The following is a 22,474-nucleotide window of genomic DNA, read 5'->3' on the forward strand; positions in this document are numbered from 1 at the left end:
CCGCAGCCGCAGCCTCCACCGCCTTGCCGCGCCGCGTCGCCGCCTCGCCCGCTGTCGCGCCTCGCCTCGCCTCGCCGTCGCCGCCGTGCCTCCCCGACCGACGAGGTAGTCGCCGTTTTTTCTAAAGAAAACCGATCCGGTTTTCTTTAAAGAAAACCCTAACTCGTTTTTCTTCGGTATGCCGGTTTTTCCCGGTTTTTCTTTTTAGCGGACGTTCGTCCGTACGTTTGTTTTAACGAACGGTTTTTGCTCGTTAGTTACAAATAACGAACACTCGCTCGTTAGCCTGTTCATCAGTTTTCTTTTATCGGATTTTCCGCGGTCATTTCTGATCGCGATTTCTGATCCGATTTTTGTTCTAGTTTATCTTTTCGCTCGTTAGTCGGAATCAGGCGATTCAAGCGCCTAGATCTTCGTCTCGAGACCCTCTTTCCGCTTAACCAACTTGAACAAGTTTTTCTACTGTAAAATTTGACCTAGGTCCAGATTAGTAAACGGATCTTGTTTCTTTCACCGTTTGAGTTTCGTTGCTCCGTTCGATTTGATTCTTTTTGCAAACCGGAGTTCTTAAGTTGAACTTTCTGGTTAGATCTTCTTATTTGGAGTTTTACCCGTGCTTCTTTGCTTGACTGCTTATGTATGCTATTGTTTGTTTGCGATAGAATTCCCGGAGTGCGAAGCGTGTTATTTGGAGTCTCTAGGTTATGCGGATCATCAACAAGGCAAGTAACACTTTGATCATACCCCTTTATTACCCAGTTTTTATGCATTAGTTCCAATCCTCAAACATTGCATGGTTAGGATGTTATTAACATGTGGGTTGGGAAGTGGTTGATGAGGTAGAACCAATTGCCCTGGTACATTCAAACCCTTGGGAGTTACTTCTACGCGTTGCTTATATTGCTATGTTATGCTCGTAGACGTGGTTTGGGTGAGTGAAATCCACGACAGATGTGAGATTGTTAATTAATGGTTCAACTTAAGGTGGCAACTTAAATGCACATCTGGGTGGATTGAGGCACCTGGAGTACCCAGTGTTGTTTGTATTTTTTGGAAATCCCGGAGTACCTGTGTGATCTTCCTATGGACCGCCACCTAGGCTCAAAGGGAACTGAGATGATTCACGCTAGAAACTTCCGTGTGCAGCCACAAGCTACTATGGGCTCTAGCATAGTTGAGTAAGTTACGTGAAGCTCTTGAAGAGGTGGATCAGTAGGTAGTGGGTTGTAGGTTTCGTATGGTCTGCCCGGAGTAGAGAGTTAATGTTTCTAAAAGATTGTGTCTCGGTCATCCGTTTCTCAAACACCATGTAGTGTGAGAAATCCAACGGAGGCGATCGAGTCTTGTGGGGAAAAGTGCGCAAACCTCTGCAGAGTGTACAAACTAATCATGGTTAGCCGTGTCCCCGGTTATGGACATCTTGAGTATCTAGTACTTGGAGTATCTTAAGTATCTCATCACTCTAAATTAATGTTGCTGGGTTGATAATTACCTTAATTGGGATTGAGTTGGAGGAACCTTCTCAATGATGTTTCAACTACCATGATGTTAAATTAAAATCTATTCCTTTGCTGTAGGGAAAAATTGGCTTTTCGCAAAAACTATAACCATAGAGCTTTCCACCAGCCAAATATGCATGTAGTGATAGCATTATTCTGTTCTTGCTCTACTGTGTTATTTTGCCAGCATATTCCATATGCTGACCCGTTTTCGGGCTGCAATGTATTATGTTGCAGACTTTTCAGACGAGGAGTAAGGTTCGTTAGGTCGTTGCCGTGCAGCTCAGCTATGCCGTTGGAGTTGATGGACTCACTTTATCTTCCAAGCCTTCCGCTGTTATCGTATTAGATGGCCTTAAGCCATATTTATTGTAATAAGTTCTCTTTGGAGACATTCGATGTAATAAGTGTGTGATCGCTACTTTGTTATAAATCCTCAAGTACTGTGTGTCAGCATTACCGATCCAGGGATGACACTGAAGCACAGAGACTTGACCGTTTAAGGTCAGGTCGCTACAAGATGGTATCAGAGCACACGCTGAGTGTAGGACACGACCACTAAGCTAAAAGCCATAGATCACTATTATCTCCTCATTTCTGACTCCTCTCCATTTTCTACTCTTTAGGATGGCGGATGCAAGGAACAAGTTTGCACAACCGGATGACGAAGCACCTTTTGGACGACACTTGAAGGAAGTCACTAGGTACCTAAACATAGGAATACCAAGCTTCACCGGGACATATAATGCCACTTTACCAGAAGAGGAGCGATGGATGATTCAAGTTCAAGTTCTAGGAAGAACCTTCGCGCCAGTCACTAAACCCATAGAGTTTTCCTTCGATGCACCAACCTGGAGTTTAGGAAAGAGTATGGCAGCTCACATCACCATGGGACGCATTGGAGAAGTTTACCAAAAGGAGCTTAAGGATACTATCTACCAGATCTATGGGCGCTGAGATGAGCAATGGGAGATGATCAGCACCAGGAAGGACAGATCAATTGCAGCTTTCATCCAGGAACTAAACCAGCACATTCGATGCTAGGAGAATCAGATGTGCGCAGGAATGAAAGATCTGAAGAAGGCAATGACTAGGATCACGGAACTGGAAGAAGAACTCAAGGCTACACGTGAAGACTATGAGGAGGAAATTGTCGTACTAGTGGAGAAGAATGACGACCTGATTAAGAAGATCGGAAAATTCATGGGACACCCCACACCAGTAGAAGAAGACGAAGAACCCAAGGAGATTCGCCCGGAGGACTACATCATCATCGACGACACCGACTCCTACCTTAGCGATGATGACTTTGAAGACGAAGCTGGAGTAGATATCATGGAGTCTGCAACCGACGAATATTTTTAGTAGACCACCACATCAGTAGTAGTATTCCACCATGTAAATAGTATAGTCCGAGCACTTTTGCGATAGTTTTAGATCGATTGTATGCCTTGCTTGATTGATTGAGTGAAATGATTGTGTTTGTCTCATGTGCATACGGGTAGTGCTTTCTCATTAGACCTCATTCTATTCTAATCTCTCCCCTCTAAACCCATCAGATGCCTCCGAGATGTGACCCCGTATTTGCTTTCCCAACGGAGCTCACTCAGTTGATCCAGCAACAGAATACCCTGATGCAGTTGTTAGTTCAGAACCAAGGCAACAACAACAACAACAACAACAACAATCCACCACCACCACCACAAGTGGACAACTTAGCCCGCTTTCTGAGGTTGCAACCGCCGGTGTTTTCCAGTAGCACCGAGCCTATAGTAGCAGATGATTGGCTCCGCATGATTGGAAGGGAGTTAACCACTACAGGATGTACTGATGCTGAGAAGGTGCGTTTTGTCGCACATCAGTTGGATGGACCAGCAGCATCATGGTGGGAGAATTACACTGTCGCCTACCCTATAGCCACGGTGACATGGGACCAATTTCAGCAAGCCTTCTGTACAGCTCATGTCTCAACTGGAGCCATGAATTTGAAGAAGCATGAGTTTCGCAACTTACGCCAGGGGAACTGTACTGTGGCTCAGTACGCGGATGAGTTTAGCAAGTTATCTCGCTATGCCCCTGATGATGTGGCCACAGATGCCGCAAAGCAGGAGAAGTTTATGGAAGGGTTGAATGATGAGATGAGTATGCAGTTGATGGTGGCAACATTCACCAACTACCAGGAGTTGGTAGATAAGGCTCTTATGATTGAAGGGAAGCAACAGAAGATTGAGAGCCGTAAGAGGAAGTATGGACAAGGGAGGTATAACTCAGGAGCTCAGCAGAAGCCTCGCCTAACCCTGAACTCGGGAGGACTTGTTTATAATCATGGAGGCCACACCCATAATGGAGGAAGTAACCATAATCATACTGGACCTAGGAATGGGAATGTGAATGGAGCAAGCAACAATCAGAACCGCCCCAATCCAGCCACACCCACCAAGAGAGACCTAAGCCACGTTACTTGTTTCAAGTGCGGGGATACTGGACACTATGCCACGGAGTGCCCTTAAGGGAAGAATGGAAACGAAAATGGGAGCACTGGGAAGAAGCCCAATCCATTCAACAAAGGACAAGTGAACCACGTTAACATGGAGGAGGTTGAAGAGCAGCCAGACGCGGTTATAGGTAAGTTTTTGGTTAAGTCATTTACCGCTCTTGTTCTTTTTGATACTGGTGCATCGCATTCATACATATCAAGGGAATTCGTGGATAAGTTTAAACTACCGACCCAAACCCTTAGGTCCCCTCTGTTAGTAAGCTCACCCGGAGCAGAGTATATGGCTAGTCGATGGTGTGACCAGATATCCTTAACCATTGGCAACCATGTTTTTTCGTCCGACCTAATTATCTTGGAGTCACAAGGATTGGATGTGATATTAGGAATGGGCTGGATGTCAAAGTACGGAGGAAGCATTGACTGTGTTAGTAAGTCAATTTGTCTCACCACCCCGGAGGGAAAAAGGATCAAGCATATATCTAGGCATGCGCCAAGAAGTAACCAAGTAAGTACCCTCACGGGAGTTGTTCAGGAAGAAGTGCCTGTAGTAAAGGATTACCAGGATGTTTTCCCAGAGGAGTTACCAGGCATGCCACCGGACCGAGATATTGAGTTTTTGATAGAGCTATTGCCAGGCACAGGTGTCGGGGAAACTGATCCACGAACACCTATGGGGATCGGCGGACCGAGCCCCTTTCGATTCGGTGAGGGCGGAGGTTGAACAAAGAGCGGATCGAGGCAGTACACGCAAGCAGTTTTACCCAGCTTCGGGCCGCACGGATGCGTAAAACCCTACTGCTGCTTGTTTGTGTGTATTGAATTCTTGCTCAGGAGCGATGGACGCTATCAGACTGAGCGTGGGAGTGTTTCTGGTGTTTCGAATGAGCCGAACCTCACTGAACCTCTTTTCCGTTGCACTTGGGCCTCCTTTTATACTTTCAAGGGGTCACCGACAGGTGGCAACATAGACTAGAAGGGTAAAAATGGAAAAGGATGCGGTAGGTGCAGCTACCGCTACTGTAGACACAGTGCACCCTACCTAACTCTGACGGCAGGGGACAAGGGCATTGAATGCCTGTTTGAGTTGCCTAAACAGTGCAAAAAGTGACCGTTAGGAGCGCCACCGTTCGCCACGATGGCCTTCTCTTCATCTCCGCTTGCCACCGCGTACCCCTGGCTGCACAGCCTCCTGCCACGTGTGCTTGGGAGAGTCCTAGAGCGACACGTTAGCAGGTGTGCTGGAGCGCGGGCACGAAGTGGGGGTTTCCCACGGCAAGCTCCTTGCCGCGGTCGCCGTCTTGTCATGTTTGGGAGCTTGTTGCTCACCGGGCCTTGCCGGGACGCAGGGCGCGTCGCGGCAAGCCTTCTTGGTATGCCTTGAGTGGCCTTCCCGGCAAGCTCCTCTTGCCGGGGTCTTGTCTTTTCCCGGCAAGATCCTCTTGCCGGGGCCTGGGTTGGCCTTCCCGGCAAGCTCCTCTTGCCGGGGCCTTGGTTTGAGTACTTTGTTCTTGAATGGTCTTCAAGGGAACCACGGAGGGTCTTGGCGGTCACCCGGCAAGCCTTGCCGCGGGGCGCTGCAACTGCCCGTGCACGAGTTCGGGATACTAGGGTACCCCTACTCTAGTACACCGATAGGAGCCCCCGGGCCTGGGCCATACACGATGCCGAGTGCTGTTGGGCCAGGCCCAAAACAGTGCACGGGCACGCGCGGTCCTGGGGTATGCCGAATCTAACTCCGTATCCACCGCACCCCCTGCAATGGCACGCGTCAATCACGGTGTCGTGGGGAAGATCGTGGGTGGTTCTTTATTCGGAAAGAGCGCCACGTCCGCCCCCTCCTCCTTATAAGCAGGGGAAACAGGGGTATTTCCCCTATCTTCGCCATTTCCTGCTGCAATCTCAGAAACCTCCGCCGCCCTCCTTCGCTTCCAAAGTCGAAAGAGAGCAGCGCTCCGCTCCCGTCGCTGCCGCCACCACCAGCGCCGTCGATCTCCCCCACCGCCTCCGCCATTACTCCGAAGCCCGGAAAGGGGAAGGCCGTGAAAGCTGTGAAGTCGACCGAAGCGCAGCGGCTTGAGGCGCTGCGAAAAGAGCGGGCCACTTTCCTCCCCGAGCTCTCCGCAAAGGATCTGAGGGAGTGGTACTATCTCTTCTGGTCGACGGAGACACGGGCGCATCCACGCACAAAGGTACTCTCTGCCATCACCTCGCAAGAAGCTCCAGTTGGCGGGTACCCTTTCTTTGCCGTGTTCTTCTACTGCGGGCTCTGCCCGCCATTCTCTGATTTCTTCTGTGATATCATGAACACCTACGGACTCCACCTCCTTGATTTCACCCCCAACGCCGTCTTGACCATGGCAGTTTTCGCCCATCTATGCGAAAACTTTGTCGGAGTCCACCCCAACGTAGCTCTCTTCCGCCATTTCTTCATGCCCTATGTCGAGAGAGGGGAAACCCTTGCCGGGGGGATCGCCTGGATCTCGCGAGCCGGCAAGAAGGAGACCTATCTAGAGGGGGAGCTCCGCAGCAAGTGGGATGAGTGGAGAGCAAACTGGTGCTGGGTTGTAGAGGAGAACCCGCAGCCGTTCACCGCCCTGCACCAAGCCCCAGCAGTGCGAGGCAATGATTGGAGCGCTCTATCCGCGGACGATGACAAGTTGAAGATCGCCACCACTCGGATCTTGCGTCTCAGGCTTGCCGGGCTGACTGTAGGAGCTGTCGGCGCAGATTTCCTTCGCCGGCGCATCGCCCCTCTGCAGGCGAGGGGGAGACCCGCCTGGGAATTTGGAGGCCTGGCAGATATCATGAGGTTGCGCCCAGGCCTCAACTTCAATTTCACCGTCATAGAATTGGACGGGATACTTAAGGAAATATTCAAGCACGACCCGCAGCATCCCGAGTGGTTCAGGTTGCCGGCAGGCGTCGTGCCTCTGTGTAACAACTCCTCGCGCGACCGCATCTGCGCAATGATGCCGTTGTGTGACTCGCACGGGATCATTCCAACTTGGAAAGAGCCCGCCGGCGACGTAGTGCAGTAGTTCTTTGACAGCCTAGTGGAGGTGGCGGTCAATGCTGACGAGAAGAAGCTCCTCACCCGCGACACTACTGATCAAGAGATGGAGCGCATCGCCACCAGGGCGGAAGAGGCGGCGGCAGCCGCGGCCGCAGGTGAATTCGGGTTCACCGTGGAGGAAGCGGACGCGGCGTTGGCGATGAGTCTTGCCGAACGGGAGCAGCCCGAAGAGGAAGAAGAGCTCTCCGCGCCCGACGCCGAGTCGAACGAGCCCGCCGAGGGTGCGAGCGGCCCGCCATCTCCGAGGAGCTTGCCGCGAGCAGGGCCCGTAGCGCAGCCCCCAGCGCAGCCAAGAAGGCGCCTCCGCAGGGCCGGCGACGTAGCAGGGCGGCAAGTGGGCCAACAGCCGCAGCGTCGCGCGACGCACTCTACCGCGGCAAGTACGGTTGCCGCGGGAGCGCCTCCTGCCGTAGCAACAACTGAAGCGGGGCCGACTCGGGCTGGCGCCGCAGTCCCCGCCAAGCGGCCAAGGGATCCCACCCCTCCACCTCGTCGCGCCGGGGGTGGGCCGAACTTCGACCTCTCCGCGCTCAGCTCCGACGAGGAGGAAGAAGAAGAAGAGTAAGATTCCCTTGCATGTTCTTGTAGTTCTTCAACTTGCTGATCTTGTCTTGCATCGGATCCGATCCACCCTGGGCTCTTCTTTTCAGGACTCTGGCCCAGAGGGCGGCGAAGAGGGCCAAGGCTCAGGTGGTGGTCATCGAGGACGAGCCCACTGCGACGACAGGAGGCGCGCCCGAGACCACCTTGCCGGATCCGGCCATCACTTCGCAGAGCAGCCCCCAGCGCAGCCCCCAGCGTAAGCATATGGTTTACTTTCTGCTTCTGGGTGCGCGTGGTTGCTCTTTTCCTTTGTCGACATCTGATCACTGGTTTGTTTGTGCAGGAGCAGAACAGCTTCATCAGGAGGGCATGGTGATCTCCTCCGACTCGTCGTCTGCTTCGACTATGCCGCCAAGGGCGGACTCCCCGGCAAGGGAGCGTTCTCCGGTAAGGGAGCGCTCTCCGGCAAGGGAGGAGTCTCCGGCAAGGGGGGAGTCTCTGGCAAGGGACAGCGCCAACGATCCCCCGGTGGTGGAGGTCATGACAGCAGATCCTAGCACAGGTAGTCCTTCTTGCCCGAAACTTTCCTTGTAGTCTTCTGCTGATTTTTCTTCTCGGATACTTGTTTGATTTCTCATTCTTCTCCGGTCGTCAGGTCCACCCTCCGCAGATCCGATGGAGACCAAGGCGGGTGGCGGAGAGGACGCGCGCGGCAATACTAATGATGCCGCGGCCACCGAAGAAGGAGCCGGCGCTGACGTGCCCGCCGAGGAAGAGGCTGCCAAGGCTGCTGCCGAAGAAGCTGGCGGGGGATCTAGCGATTGCACTGATGGTCCTGAGGCCGCAGGAGCGCCAGGCGCTGCACCAACCGCCGACCCCTCCGCCGCTGCCGCGGCGGCAGACTCCGAGGACTCCCAGCCCGGCGCCTATCTGAAGGCCGGCGAGGGCATCTTCATCAATCTCCCCTGGGCGTCAAGCTCCAGGGCGCCGGTGGAAGGAGAAGCTCTGGATGGGGAGGTGCTTGCCTCCGCCGGGTTGTCGATCGTCGATGCGCCGGGAAACAGCAGTGACGAGCCCGAGGAGGAGCGGCTGCTGCGGAGGCTGCTGGCGCTCTACCGCGCCCGCCAAGTCAAGTTGGAGTCCCGGGAAGCGCTTGTCGCGAGGGCGAGCGTGGACATAGAGAAGCGTGTGGAGGAGCTCCGGGGTCTTCGCCAAGAAACTCTTCGGGCCTTGGCGGAGGAGCGGGAGCAGCTTGCTGAGGAGCGGAAGGCCTTCCTCCTTGAGAAGGCCGAGGCTGAAGAGCAGCAGCGGCTCACCGGCGAGAAGCTGTACGCGCGAGAAGGCGAGCTGACTCAGCGGAAAGTGAACCTCGACAGCCATGAGGAGGAGCTTGCCGCGCGCGAACGGGCAATTGGCGGGTCGCTCCAAGAGGCAAAGGACGCGGCTGCGGCTGCCGAGACCGCCAAGAAGGAATTGGAAGTAAAGGTGGCGCAGCTGGAGGCTGATCTGAAGGTGGGTGGCGAAGAGCTTGCCGCGCTCAAGCTGGAGCGCGAGAAGGACGCCCTTGCCCATGCTGAGCTGCAGGGCCAACTCTCCGAGAAGGGCAAAGAGCTGCGCGCCGCCAAGAATTCCAATGCTGATCTGGAACTGAAGCTGGCCACCCTGACGGAGACGTTGGACAGCGCCAGGAAACGGGAGGCAGACTTGAAGAAAGACATCAAGGCCAACGATGCGCTGCTGGCGAGGGCCGCCGAAACCCAGAATCTTCTCGGAGATACTGTGGAGCTCTGGATGGAGGGCCTCGTGAACATTGCTGCAGTCATCGAAGAGGAGCTGGTGCAATTGGGGGTGGAAGGCTTCGGGTATTCCTCCAACGAGAATCTCCAACCCAGCGCCAAGCTCACTCTGTTCTTCAAGGGTGTGGCGACGGCTCTCCAGCAGCCCCGAGAACGGATCCCAAAGCAGCTGGCCGACGAGTCACGCTCGATTTGTGCCGGAGTTCCGGAGAAGGTGCTGGTGAAGGTGGCCTTCCGCAATCCGGGCCTCAACCTCACCAACGTCCTCAAGAGGCTGCCGGCGGACGCTGATCTTGACGCACTTAAGGCCCTCGTCGCACCCATTGTGGACAGGGTGAACGAGGTCAAAAGGGTTGACGGCGGTCGCGTAGATTAGGCCGTCTGTTTTCTTCTTTTCTTGTCGCTGCCATTCATGTCATGGGGACACTTTATTAGAGGCGCGACAAGTTATTTTTGTAATATAACTCTATCTTAGGCAAAAAAATTGTTGTGTTACTTCCTTTACTCGACTCTTGGCTTTGTATGGCTCTGCCCTACGCTTTCTAGGGAAACTTGCCGGTGCAGGCACCCTTGCCGCGAGCGCTGAGTGCGGAACTTCAGCAGCCTGCTGGCGGGGTCGCTACCGACAAGCAACCTTGTCGTAACTAGTTGCAGCTCACTTAAGTTGTTGAGCGGACTCGAAACAAAGTAAGGGCGCTAGCGGCTCACTTAAGTTGCTGAGCGGACTCGAAGCAAAGTAAGGGCGCTAGCAGCTCACTTAAGTTGTTGAGCGGACTTGAAACAAAGTAAAGGCGCAACTAGCTACGAGTTGGTTCCTCCGCGCACAGGTTTTCCATACAAAGCACGGTCGTTCAAGGAAAATAACTCAAAAACTTAAAAAACTGACTGCTCAAACTTTAGCAACTTAGCTTTTCTGTCGTCTGCTTCCCGGCAAGGAGAAACTTTCTTGAATGGCCTGGTCCACACCATTATCTTCTCCTTACCCCCCCCCCCGGCTTGTTGCCGAGAAGGCTTTTATCTTCAGCAGAGAACTTTGACGTTCTCGATGCCGGCTTCCGGCAAGCTTGTTGCCAGGAAGGCTTTTATCTTCAGCAGAGAACTTTGACGTTCTCGATGCCGGCTTCCGGCAAGCTTGTTGCCGAGAAGGCTTTTATCTTCGGCAGAGAACTTTGACGTTCTCGATGCCGGCTTCCGGCAAGCTTGTTGCCAAGAAGGCTTTTATCTTCGGCAGAGAACTTTGACATTCTCGATGCCGGCTTCCGGCAAGCTTGTTGCCGAGAAGGCTTTTATCTTCGGCAGAGAACTTTGACGTTCTCGATGCCGGCTTCCGGCAAGCTTGTTGCCAGGAAGGCTTTTATCTTCAGCAGAGAACTTTGACGTTCTCGATGCCGGCTTCCGGCAAGCTTGTTGCCAGGAAGCCTTATGGCGAAGAACTTCGTTGTTCTTGACACCGGCTCCCGGCAAGATCGTTGCCGGAAAGGCTTATGGCGAAGAACTTCGTCGTTCTTGACACCAAAAAGATTGGTCCTAAGGGCGTTGCCAGCCCCCGGGCCATAACTGCGTTTAAACATGACAAGTGATTAGCATTTGAAGTTCACTTAACTCTCTTGCAAATTTTGACTTTTGCTGCATATTCCCTATGCCTGCTGGAATGCTTTCCGGTGCGTACGATCCAGCCAGCAGCGCTTGAGGGAACGGGCCCTTAGCGGCTATTCGGGAACATCGCCTCCCGGAAAGGTTTACCTTCTTGGTTCTAGCGCAACCGCACAAGTTGCCGAGCGGACTCGAGGCAACATGGAGCGCAACTAGCCTCGAGAAGGCTCCTTGGCATACAAGTCTATGCAGAAATCTCAAATAAATAGTGCATGCTATCTTCCTGTTCAACCTCTCTTTGTACGTTCACCCTACGCTTTCTAGGGAAACTTGCCGGTGCAGGCACCCTTGCCGCGAGCGCTGAGTGCGGGACGTCAGCAGCCTGCTGGCGGTGCCGCTACCGACAAGAAACCTTGTCGCAGCTAGTCGCAGCTCACTTAAGTTGTCGCTTAAGGGAGCAGCTCACTTAAACTGATCCACAAACACCTATGGGGATCGGCGGACCGAGCCCCTTTCGATTCGGTGAGGGCGGAGGTTGAACAAAGAGCGGATCGAGGTAGTACACGCGAGCAGTTTTACCCAGCTTCGGGCCGCACGGATGCGTAAAACCCTACTGCTGCTTGTTTGTGTGTATTGAATTCTTGCTCAGGAGCGATGGACGCTATCAGACTGAGCGTGGAGTGTTTCTGGTGTTTCGAATGAGCCGAACCTCACTGAACCTCTTTTCCGTTGCACTTGGGCCTCCTTTTATACTTTCAAGGGGTCACCGACAGGTGGCAACGTAGACTAGAAGGGTAAAAATGGAAAAGGATGCGGTAGGTGCAGCTACCGCTACTGTAGACACAATGCACCCTACCTAACTCTGACGGCAGGGGACAAGGGCATTGAATGCCTGTCTGAGTTGCCTAAACAGTGCAAAAAGTGATCGTTAGGAGCGCCACCGTTCGCCACGATGGCCTTCTCTTCATCTCCGCTTGCCATCGCGTACCCCTGGCTGCACAGCCTCCTGCCACGTGTGCTTGGGAGAGTCCTAGAGCGACACGTTAGCAGGTGTGCTGGAGCGCGGGCACGAAGTGGGGGTTTCCCGCGGCAAGCTCCTTGCCGCGGTCGCCGTCTTGTCGTGTTTGGGAGCTTGTTGCTCACCGGGCCTTGCCGGGACGCAGGGCGCGTCGCGGCAAGCCTTCTTGGTATGCCTTGAGTGGACTTCCCGGCAAGCTCCTCTTGCCGGGGTCTTGTCTCTTCCCGGCAAGATCCTCTTGCCGGGGCCTGGGTTGGCCTTCCCGGCAAGCTCCTCTTGCCGGGGCCTTGGTTTGAGTACTTTGTTCTTGAATGGTCTTCAAGGGAACCACGGAGGGTCTTGGCGGTCACCCGGCAAGCCTTGCCGCGGGGTGCTGCAACTGCCCGTGCACGAGTTCGGGATACTAGGGTACCCCTACTCTAGTACACCGACAACATGGCCAATATCCAAGAGACCCTATAGGATGCCCGCGAATGATCTGGAGGAGATTAAGAAACAGATCAAAGAGTTATTGGAGAAAGGTTACATTCAACGGAGTTCATCACCATGGGGAGCCCCAGTGCTTTTGGTTGAGAAGAAGGATAAATCCCTAAGAATGGTTGTTGATTATCGAGCCTTGAATGAAGTGACGATTAAGAACAACTACCCATTGCCGATGATCAATGATCTGTTTGACCAGCTGCAAGGAGCTAAGGTGTTTTCGAAGATCGATCTGCGATCAGGATATCATCAATTGAAGATACGAGAGAAAGATATACCAAAGAAAGCCTTCACCACACGGTACGGGCTATACGAATATACGGTCATGTCATTTGGACTGACTAACGCCCTGCCTATTTCATGAGCATGATGAACAAAGTATTCATGGAATATTTGGATAAGTTTGTTGTGGTGTTCATTGATGATATAAGGGTATATTCGAAGAATGAAGAGGAGCACAAGGAGCATTTGTGTTTAGTTCTCGAGAAACTCAGGGAACATCAGTTCTACGCCAAGTTCAGCAAATGCGAGTTTTAGTTGAAGGAAGTCAGATTCCTTGGACATGTTATATCAGGAGAAGGTATAGCAGTAGACCCCACCAAGGTTCAGTCAGTCACTGAATGGTTGGCACCCACTTCAGTTAGCGAGATCCGCAGTTTTCTTGGACTCACAGGATACTACCGGAGATTCATTGAGAATTTTTCCAAGATCGCGAAGCCCATGACAGAATTATTGAAGAAGGATACCAAGTTTAAATGGACGGAAGATTGTGAGGCAAGTTTCCAGGAGTGGAAGAAACGTTTGACTACAGCCCCAGTGCTGACACTGCCAGATATACGTAAGGATTTTCAAGTGTATTGCGACACCTCTCGCTTAGGACTTGGAAGTGTGCTTATGCAGGACGGAAGGGTTGTTTCATATGCCTCGCGACAACTAAAACCACGCGAGTTAAATTATGCCATGCATGATTTGGAGCTAGCAGCCGTAGTGCATGCGTTGAAAACTTGGATACATTACCTTATTGGAAACCATTGTGATGTGTACACGGATCATAAGAGTTTGAAGTACATTTTCACCCAGAAGGAACTGAACCTTAGACAGAGGAGATGGTTGGAGCTTATAAAGGATTATGACATGAAGCTTCACTATCATCCAGGAAAGGCCAATGTCGTAGCAGATGCTTTGAGCTGGAAGAGTTATGCTAATACCCTAGAGAGCACGGGATTGCCAAAGGAGTTAGCAGAGGATCTCCGGGAACTACGTTTGGAGATTGTCCCTAGAGGTTTTGTTGCAACAATGGAGGTTCACTCTACATTGTTAGGAAAGATTCGATAAGCTCAGAAGGATGACAAAGAGGTTGCCGAGATAAAAGAGAAAATGAGCGAAGGGAAGGCCAAAGGTTTTCGTGAGGATGAGCACGACACCTTATGGTTTGAGGACCGTGTTTATGTGCCCAATAACACAGAGATCAGGAAGTTAATACTTCAGGAGGCTCATCACTCACCATACTCGATACACCCCGGAAACACCAAGATGTATTTGGATTTGAAGGAACGTTTCTGGTGGACAGGGATGAAGAAGGATATCGCCGAGTATGTGGCCGTATGTGATGTATGTCAAAGAGTGAAGGCAGAGCATCAAAAGCCAGCAGGATTGTTGCAGCCTATGCCGATACCCGAATGGAAGTGGGATAAACTTGGCATGGATTTTATCACCGGATTGCCCAGGACCAAATCAGGATATGATTCTATATGGGTAGTAGTTGACCGTTTGACCAAAGTGGCACACTTTATCCCAGTGAAAACAACTTATACCAGTGCAAAGTTGGCCAAGATATATATGACCAGGATCGTATGTCTGCATGGAGTTCCGAGGACCATCATATCGGATAGAGGAGCACAATTTACTTCAAAGTTTGGGCATCAGCTGCACCAGACTTTGGGAACGAGATTGGAGTTCAGTACAACATTTTACCCGCAGACGGATGGATAGACTGAGAGAGTCAACCAGATTCTAGAGGACATGTTGAGAGCATGTGTGTTAGATTATGGATCTAGTTGGGATGACAATCTGCCTTACGCAGAGTTCTCATACAACAACAGTTACCAAGCCAGTCTGAAGATGGCACTGTTTGAAGCCCTGTACGGCCGAAGGTGCAGAACACCATTGATGTGGGATGAAGCTGGAGACCGACAGTTGTTTGGACTAGACTTGATCAAAGAGTCTGAGGAGAAAGTCAAACTGATTCAAGATAGACTGAAGATAGCTCAGTCCAGACATAAGAGTTATGCAGATTCGAAACGCAAGGAGGTAACCTATGAAATTGGAGATAGAGCATATCTGCGAGTATCACCTTTGCGAGGAGTGAAACATTTTGGAGTTAAGGGAAAGTTAGCCCCGAGATTTGTAGGACCGTATCGTGTTTTGGAACGGATGGGAGAAGTTGCCTACAAGTTGGAGTTACCTGAAGGACTGTCAGGAGTTCACGATGTGTTTCACGTTTCCCAGTTGAAGAAGTGCCATGCTGAGATGGCCGACATACCGCTAAGAGATATCGTACCCTTGGAGGCGATTCAGTTGGATAATGACTTGACTTATGAGGAGAAGCCAGTCAAGATTTTGGAGTTTGCCAGTCGAGTCACCCGCAGCAAGGTCATTAAGTTTTGCAAAGTTCAGTGGAGTCATCATACCGAGGACGAAGCCACATGGGAACGAGAGGATGATCTTCGCAAAGACCACCCACACCTATTTTCTAGCCAACCCGAATCTCGAGGGCGAGATTCATCTTAAGGGGGGTAGGTTTGTAGCATCCCAAATTTTCAATTTGGAATGTTATACATAGATCATTCTTGCATATCATATTTTATTGATTTCGTCTCGCGATCCTCGAAATCCTAAGCAACTCAAGGACCCTTGGAGAGAGAGTTGGGGATTTCCCCGGTTTTCAAATTTGATTTTATCAAATTCTGAAATGAGGATTTTAGTTTTAATTATTTTCTCTCCGAAAATATTTCATATTAAAATATATGAGAGGAGATAATATGACTTCTCCAAAATAATTGAAATATTGGAGGAAAAATATTAAAATCAAATTTTGTTTTATTTGGATTTTATTGCAATTTTGTTTGCATTAGAAAAATTGCATGTTTTCAAAATTGCATTTTAGGGCCAAGAAAATGTTCATCTCATTCTAAATATTTTATTTAGACAGTGAAAATTTGGTTTGGAATTTTTAGATTTTTATTTTATTTTCTAGGATTTTTTTAGTTTCGGCGGAATTGTTTTAAAAAAAAGTGCGGAGGCTAACTGGGCCGAAGCCCAGCCGCCGGCCCGTCCCCTCCCGCGCGCCTTCTCCTTCCAGGAGACCAGCCGCGCCGCCGCCGCACGACTCGAGGAGTCCGGCTAGGACTCCTCCCCGCCGCCCTTTGCCCCCTCCCCAAAGGCACCCCCCTCCTTACATACTCCCCCCCCCCGCCGCCACCACCGCCTCGCCTCGCCCCGTAGCCGCGCCGCCGCCTCGCCCGCTGCCGCGCCTCACCTTGTCGTCGCCGTCGTGGCTCGCCGGACTAACGAGGTAGTCACCGATTTTTTTAAAGAAAACTGATCCGTTTTTTTTAAGAAAACCCTAACTCGTTTTTCTTCGGTTCGTCGGTTTTTCCCGGTTTTTCTTTTTAGCGGACGTTCGTCCATACATTCGTTTTAACGAACGGTTTTCGCTCGTTAGTTACAGATAATGAATGCTCGTTCGTTAGCCTGTTCGTCAGTTTTCTTTTATCGGATTTTCCGCGGTTATTTCTGATCGCGATTTCTGATCCGATTTTCGTTCTAGTTTTACCTTTTTGCTCGTTAGTCGGAATCAGGCGATTCAAGCGCCTAGATCTTCGTCTCGAGACCCTTTTTCTGCTTAACAAACTTGAACAAGTTTTTGCTATTGTAAAATTTGACCTAGGTCTAGATTAATAAACGGATCTTGTTTCTTTCACCGTTTGAGTTTCATTGCTTGATTCTTTTTGCAAACCGGAGTTCTTAAGTTGAACTTTATGGTTAGATCTTCTTATTTGGAGTTTTACCCGTGCTTCTTTGCTTGATTGCTTATGTATGCTATTGTTTGTTTGTGATAGAATTCTCGGAGTGCGAAGCGTATTATTTGGAGTCTCTAGGTTACGCGGATCGTCAGCAAGGCAAGTAACACTTTGATCATACCCCTTTATCACCCAGTTTTTATGCATTAGTTCGAATCCTCAAACATTTCATGGTTAGGATGTTATTAACATGTGGGTTGGGAAGTAGTTGATGAGGTAGAACCTATTGCCCTGCTACATTCAAACCCTTGGGAGTTACTTCTACGCGTTGCTTATATTGCTATGCTATGCTCGTAGACGTGGTTTGGGTGAGTGAAATCCATGACAGATGTGAGATTGTTAATTAATGGTTCAACTTAAGGTGGCAACTTAAATGCACTTCTGGGTGGATTGAGGCACCTGGAGTCCCCAATGTTGCCTGTATTTTTTTGGAAATCCCGGAGTACCCGTGTGATCTTCCTATGGACCGCCACCCAGGCTCAAAGGGAACTGAGATGATTCATGCTAGAAACTTCCGTGTGCAGCCACAAGCTACTATGGGCTCTAGCATAGTTGAGTAAGTTACGTGAAGCTCTTGAAGAGGTGGATCAACAGGTAGTGGGTTGTAGGTTTCGTATGGTCTACCCGGAGTAGAGAGTTAATGTTTCTGAAAGACTGTGTCTCGGTCATCCGTTTCTCAAACACCATGTAGTGCGAGAAATCCATGGAGGCGATCGAGTCTTGTGGGGAAAAGTGCGCAAACCTCTGCAAAGTGTACAGACTAATCATGGTTAGCCGTGTCCCCGGTTATGGGCATCTTGAGTATCTAGTACTTGGAGTATCTTAAGTATCTCATCACTCTAAATTAATGTTGTTGGGTTGATAATTACCTTAATTGGGATTGAGTTGGAGGAACCTTCTCAATGATGTTTCAACTACCATGATAGTTAAATTAAAATCTATTCCTTTGTTGTAGGGAAAATTTGCTTTTCGCAAAAACTATAACCATAGAGCTTTCCACCAGCCAAATATGCATGTAGTGATAGCATTATTCTGTTCTTGCTCTACTGTGTTATTTTGCCAGCATATTCCATGTGCTAACCCATTTTCGAGCTGCAACGTATTATGTTGCAGACTTTTCAGACGAGGAGTAAGGTTCGTTAGGTCGTTGCCATGCAGCTCAGCTATGCCATTGGAGTTGATGGACTCACTTTATCTTCCAAGCCTTCCGATGTTATCGTATTATATGGCCTTAAGCCATATTTATTGTAATAAGTTCTCTTTGGAGACATTCGATGTAATAAGTGTGTGATTGCTACTCTGTTATAAATCCTCGAGTACTGTGTGTGTCAGCATTACCAATCCAGGGATGACACTGAATCATAGAGACTTGACCGTTTGAGGTCGGGTCGCTACACGGTGGAATTAGGGTTTTGGCTCCGTATCTGATTGTTTGGGGGTACGTAGGTATATATAGGAGGAAGGAGTACGTCGGTGGAGCAACAGGGGGCCCACGAGGGTGGAGGGCGCGCCTGGGGGGTAGGCGCACCCCCTACCTTGTGGCCTCCTCCTTTGTTTCTTGACGTAGGGTCCAAGTCCCCTAGATCATGTTCGGTGAGAAAATCACGTTCCCGAAGGTTTCATTCCGTTTGGACTCTGTTTGATATTCCTTTTCTTCGAAACCCTGAAATAGGCAAAAAAAAACAACAATTTTGGGCTGGGCCTCCGGTTAATAGGTTAGTCCCAAAAATAATATAAAAGTGGATAATAAAGCCCAATAATGTCCAAAACAGTAGATAATATAGCATGGAGCAATCAAAAATTATAGATACGTTGGAGACGTATCACGATGTCGAGCCCGCATCCTCATCGTCGACTTGTTGGCGACGACCTGCTTCAGAGGCGCCATGTCCGGGACTGGGCTCCGCCGGGCTGGCATTGGGAGGTGCTACCTTCCGGGGCGCGCAACTTGGTGAGGAACCAGGCTACCGTTGTCGACCCAAAGCTTCTTTGGTGGCATTCGCGTGGGCCACTTTCGGTGCGGAGGCAGCCGGCTCCCGCGGAGGTGGTACGTCGCCATGTTAGGGAGGAGGATGAGCTTGTCCGTCGCTACATGGTTGTGTTGGACGTCAGGTTCTCTAATACCTGACAGGTTCTTCAGGGATCTCACCCGAGCTATGATCCTGTGATGGTTCCTTCTCTTTGGGTGTCCACCGCCCGCGCCTCAGGAACCGCGAGTGAACTAGATTATTCGATAATATTCGATATGTATTAGCTAGTGATGTTATATATATATATATATGATAATATTCGAGATGTATTCGAGATTATATTCGATAATATTCGAGACGATGTATTCAAGATTATATTCGATAATATTCGAGAAGTTGTATTCAATATTATATTTGATGATGCATATTATCTGGATTATTCGAGATGTATATATTAGTGATATTATTCAATATGCATTTATATTATCTACTATGATTTAGTATTTCCTTATTGATTGCGTCCTAATTTGAATACTGAATTGTTTTATCTTTCTTCTGGATAGTTAATCTAAGGACTATACCGGCAGAGATGGAGAAGAGACCATGTTCAACATCATATGCTCCCCGAGCCTAGATAATGAACCTGAAGATGATGGCCTCACAATATCTGAAGAATTCTGGTGAGGGTATGATATTTGATGAAGACGAACAAATAGATAAAGGCCACAACAATGATGACGAAGGAAATGTTCTTCAAATAACAAAGACCGGCGAGGTATATTTATATAAGGCATCTGGTGATCATTACATGTATTAATTGATTTATATATATATATATATATTAACGAATCGATCTTTCTTCTTTTAGCCCTTCGGATCAAGCAAGTCTTCTACAAGAAGGGTAGTACGAGGCCCGGCCAAAAGGTTGCAGGCTGGCATAAAGTACAACATTGAAGCCATCAAACCAAATGGCGAACCGCTTGAACCTAAGAAGAATGCGGACAAGTTTACTCGCCAATGCGGAGTTATTGTTAGGGACCAGATCTCGATCTCCATCAAGAATGGAATAAGCCAGCAAAGGGAGATCAAGGAGTTACTTTTGTCTCCGAAAGAACAAAAGATCTGCTTTGGGAATCACTCATGTCACATTTCACCCTACCAGGTCATTTCACAGATGCACAACGGGCGAACGTCAGGAAGAGTGCTCTTAAGAAGATGGCGATAGCATTCAACAACCACAAGAAAAAATATGGGCCACGTATGAACAAGACGGAAAGAAGACTCCAGAATTCAAGGGAGCACTGGAGAAGGCAAGAGATCACTAGGACGCTTTCATGAAGTTCAAGGAATCGGAAGCAGCTCAGGAACGGTCGAGAATAAACAAGATTAATGCTACGAAAAAGAAATGGCACCATCGGTTGGGGCCAGGTGGCTACTATTGAGAAACGCAATATTTCAAAAAAAATTACCTATGATCACGCAAGATCTATCTAGGAGATGCATAGGAGCGAGCGGGGAGAGTGTGTCTACTTGCCCTCGTAGACCAAAAGCGGAAGCATTTAGTAATGCGGTTGATGTAGTCGAACGACTTCGCGATCCAACCGATCCAACTACCGAATGTACGGCACCTCCGTGATCAGCACACGTTCAACTCAATGACATCCCTCGAACTCTTGATCCAGTTGATGCCGAGGGAGAGTTCCGTCAGCACGACAGCGTGGCGACGGTGATGGTGAAGTTACTAGCGCAGGGCTTCGCCTAAGCACTACGACGATATGACCGAGGTGTGTAACTGTGGAGGGGGGCACCACACACGGTTAAGAGAAACTTGGGTGTATCTTTGGGTGCCCCCTCCGACGTATATAAAGGAGGGGGATGTCAGAGTAATGGGCCACGGGTAGGCAAACCCGAGCCCCATAACCTTTCAAGACATCGAGGCAGGCTGCGCCCCTCAAGACCACAGGGCGAAGAGCCGCCTCCTGGGGAGTCTACGGCAAGGCGGCCGACTGCCCGCTCACGGCCGAATCCCAGGGGCGACTTCTAGAGAAGCCGGCTTTGGGGAGTCGGCCGGCGACTCCAACAAACTGTGACCTCATCGAAGGGGACGGGGCAGGGGCGTGGCTACAATGAAGCCCACTCCCCGCCCCTTACCACGGGCAGGCATGGCTACAGCACGCCGTACTTGGGAAGATCTCCCTGCGGCGTGGCACTGTTGCCCGGCCAGCCCTGACATCAGCACCACTGTACCAGGTCCTGCGCCCATGATGGCTTGTCTGTACGGCTTGGAGGCAGCGGGGCCCACCAGTCAGCGTGACCTCGGGAGACGGCGGGAGAACCGCCAATCGGACCCGTCGAGAGTCGGCCCGAGGGAGTCATCCGAGCCCTCCCCTAGGGCCCACGCGCCATTAATCAAGAAGAGATGGGGAGTGGCCACAGTGATCGCCCGCCAGGCGGCGGGGCTGTTGCCACGACCCCATGACCAAGCTCGCGTCATCAGGAGCTCGGCTACAGTAATCAGTAGCCGGCAAGACCCGCCCGCGGCGGACGCGGCCTGTCGGCACCGTACCAGACCAGTCGGCGGGGCCCACCAGTCGGCGGGCCCCAGCAGTCGGCGGAGAAGTCAGAGGTCGGAGGCACTGACGGCTAGGCCCGTGCCCAGTCGAATTACCATTGTACCCCTGGGGGGTAGGCCTATATAAACCCCCCAGGGCACCCATGCAAAGGGTTGGATCCCAGTAGTTCTACACCACACCAGATAGAAGGAGAGAGCTAGCCTTGCCCTCTTCTACCACCACGCAGCTCAAGGAGCAACTATGTAAACACTTGACCATAGTGATCTTGCGGAGACCCCGCAGAGCAGCAGTAGGGGTATTATCTCCCTGGAGAGCCCCGAAGTTGGGTAAGATTCACCGGCGTGCATGCCTTCGCCTCATCCCGTTTCCAGGCACCGGCGACGTTCTACTCGCCCCCACCATGATAAGCCATCCGTTGGCATATGTCGCACCAAACCCCCGACATTTGGCGCCCACCGTGGGGCCTGGTGCACCACCGTCCGGAGATCTGTTCTGGACGGGAACCCTTTTCCTCCCTGGCGAGCGCAGCCAGCCAGGCACGCCAGACGAAGTTTGCGTCGACGCGCTGCGCGGTGTTGAGATCGCCTGCGCAGCCAGCTCCTTGGCCGAACTTGTCGGCGAGGTCCGACTCTCCGACGAACCTGTGTCCGACGTAGGCGCAGGCGGCCCCGAAAACCTCCTCGCGGGCCTCCTCGATCAACTCCACGTTTTCGGCGAGCCTGCCATAGACTTGGAGTTCGTAGGCTCCACCGACCCGATGCTGGTCGACTCCGACACCGCGTCGGTCGACGCGTTCCCCACCAACGTGGTGGTCTACGACGAACCTCTCCCCCACGCGGAGAGCGACGGAAGCACCGTCACTGAGGTGCTGGTCATCAGTCATGACGATTTCCCTGGCGGAGGGGCGCCCGGCTCACTCGGCGCGGCGCTACAAGACCTAGCTGCGCCCATTCCGGAAGATGCTGACGCAGAGACGTTAGAAGTGCTCCGCCTTCAGCTTGTTGAAGGCGCGAAGAAGCTGGCCAGCATGAGACGCTTGTCAGAAGCTTACCAGCGGGAGATGGATCGCGCTGTTGGCGGCTCGCCGGCCCCGGCAGGGCCCAGCCGCCTTGGCGCGGTTCAGCAGCGCGGCGTAGCCATCGCCAGCATGTTTGGGGCTAGCCGCCCTATGTATGCCACGCCAGCGGAGAACATCCGAGCCGCCCAGGCAGCGGCGGATGAGCTGGACAATTTCGAGGGTGAAGAACGACGCCTCATGATGGAGCGAGTCTAGCGGCTCCTCGACGCGGCCGCCGCGCAGAACGAGGCCGGCTGCCGCACGAAGGCGCCGCAGCGGCCAAATGACGACCA

The sequence above is a fragment of the Triticum dicoccoides genome, chromosome 6A (genome assembly GCF_002162155.2).
Source record: "Triticum dicoccoides isolate Atlit2015 ecotype Zavitan chromosome 6A, WEW_v2.0, whole genome shotgun sequence".
Classification (NCBI taxonomy): Eukaryota; Viridiplantae; Streptophyta; class Magnoliopsida; order Poales; family Poaceae; genus Triticum; species Triticum dicoccoides.